Here is a 2700-nt window from a genome sequence, read left to right on the forward strand (position 1 = left end):
ATCCAATAGCCTTGAAATTAAACAGATCTCCTTTAATGCTGTACTTTTAGAAAAAGATTATTTTTTCTTCAAGTTATTTTTCTTAAGATTGTTCCATCCTGTGAAAGCAGATGTGAGTGAAAATCTCATCTGAAGCGCGTCTGGAAGACGGGAGCCTTGAGTGTGTGTTTCCTCCCACTTCGTAACCCTGCACTTAATCGAAACCTAAGTGCTCAGTCAACATGTGCTGAGTGAACACTTGTCACTGTGTGTCCTGTTTGCAAAGCTGTCCCGAGCGAATAGTCAATTCAAGCTGTAGACTTCGGCCTTGACATTGATATGGAAAGCAGCTCGCTGGCTGAAACCACCGTGAAGACATCGAGCCAGAAGGAAGGAGGGGACAGGCCAGTAGCTTCTGAAACACACGGGAGCCTCCGGTAGATGAGGGCGGTGACAAGGCTGACCCGTGCTCCCCTCAGGGGTCAGAGACTGTACCCCTGGCTCGCTGTAACCTTGTGACTGGGGCAGTCACTTTGAGCACGTGCTTATATTAAGTTTTTGAGGAGAGGCAGCTACAGAAAGCAACCGATCCAAGTTTCCCTATCTGAGAGTTAGTCCAGCATCTTTTCGTAAGCATCATAAATGAAAAGATTTAGAATAATAAAAAAAGATGAAATCCCGTTAGAATCAAAGCAGCTTTGGTGATCATACAGGCTACACCCTGTTGGTTACAGATGAGGAGATGTGCCCGGGGCGATGAATACTTAGAAATGGTCTCCTGAGTTCATCCCTTCTTGTCCAGATTTCTACGAAAGCCCCTTGCCCACCTCCCTCCCTCACCCCACAGTCCATCCATCTTTATACTTTCTGCCAAATTAATCCTCAGCTGACACAAGTCCCTTCCTTTTGTGGCTCATTCTAAGTACCATGTACATTTTTCTCCACAAAGATGAGGGACAAGGAGAAGGTTAGGAGGCCTGGCTCCTGTCCCACACTTTGGGGCTCAGGTGAGTTCCCCAGAACAGGCCTCCCCACAGTTTCTACGGTCTCCGTACATTCAGGAAATAATTGACCTGGTGACCGGGGTCCACTGCCGAGGCTGCTCACAGCCCGAACAGAGGCACCGGCTCAGGGGACAATACTTTGGCTGTGTTCATAATCTAACTTCTTCGTCCATCCCGGGGGCGGGAATGGGGTAAAGTAGAGCCTGGTGCTTTGTGGAAAGGCAGGTCCAACGTGGTAGCCCACTTAGAGTTGAGAGTTCAGAGCTAAATATAACATGAAAACTAGGCTGCTTCACTTACCTATTGCATTTAGAACGTGACCAACGTATCGTGTTTTACTGTTACAGACATAATTTTTGGTAGTAGAAGGACAGCTAACCTGTCGGTTTTTCCTATGAAAACGTAGGCTGCTGTCCACAAGACATGGCCTCCTGGCACCCAGTATGCATATCCAGTCCACGAGTCACTGTCATCGACCCCTAAGAACACGTCGCCATGAGCTGACGTCTGGGAAATTATTTTACACCACTGTATGCGTTGTCGAGAGCACTGTAGTGCACGAAAGGCTTAGAAAATTCTGAGGGCAATCGAATCGGCCTTATTCTCACCTTGACCTGCAAAGGTGATGCTCACATTATCAGGAGGTTGAAGGGCTATCTGGATCAACTAATCGATCCCCAGTTACTACAGATATTTTAAAGAGACACGGATTGTCAGTTGAAGATGTCCACTTGGTTTCCATGATTCTGAATCAACTAAGATTTTTGGGGGAGGGTCTTTCTGTCCCTTAGTCATCGGGGTCAGATTCACCATTTAATTTTGTGGGATTCCTGTTCCCTTGAAGTCAGCACGACCTGCTCATCCTCCAGAGAGACATAGTTCTCTTTAGATGATCCGCAGGGTGGTTCTCGCACTAGATTTAATGTCCTGTAGACTGTGACAATTTCTTTCCAGAGGAGGCATTCCTACTAACGCTTTCGTCAGCAAACTGTCATTTAGTTGGGCCCGCGTGCTCACGAAGCTCTAACGTCTAATGTGGGTCCCTCCAAGCTGTCGTCGACCGTTGCCACAGAACTGAAGTATCCACTGTGAAAACCTCACCTCTAAACTGACGCCTAGACCACAAGCGCTTATTTATTTATCCTAAAAGTCATTCATAGCAATAATGACTGGGAGTACAAATGCCTCATTCTCTAAAACGAAATTTTTAAAACCACCTCCTGCAATTATTTGAAACAGTACAGAATACTAAAAAGCACTATCAAATACGTGTCATAATTTTTGCCTTAAAATTGGAGTATTTGGGCTTCTAAAGAGTCGTGCAATTGGTTGAACAACAAAAATCTATCGATCTTGATTTACTGTCATTGATAAATCCTTGGGAAGTACAGACATAAATTAGGACCCAGGGAGAATGGAAATAACCTAAGTGTAACCACTTTTCAGCATGGATAGTGTGTGCCAGTCAGCACAAGGAGCCTGATGTTGGAAACGGCAGGGAGATGCTGGTGACTGGCCAGTGGCCTGTGCTGGCATGGAGGTCCCTGTCACTCTCAGGAAACCCTGGGAACCAGGAAACTAGAAGCTCTAAGAGAAGCTTATTCTTATACTTCCCTTTGAGAGGTTTATAGCATAATTTGTGACCCTATCTGTTTCTGTAAATGACGTTTGATTTCCTCCTTGTCCCCAGGACTTGGAGGGGAAGTGCTCAAGTCTG

This window comes from Pteropus vampyrus, unplaced genomic scaffold (genome assembly GCF_000151845.1).
Source record: "Pteropus vampyrus isolate Shadow unplaced genomic scaffold, Pvam_2.0 Scaffold512, whole genome shotgun sequence".
Taxonomy (NCBI): Eukaryota; Metazoa; Chordata; class Mammalia; order Chiroptera; family Pteropodidae; genus Pteropus; species Pteropus vampyrus.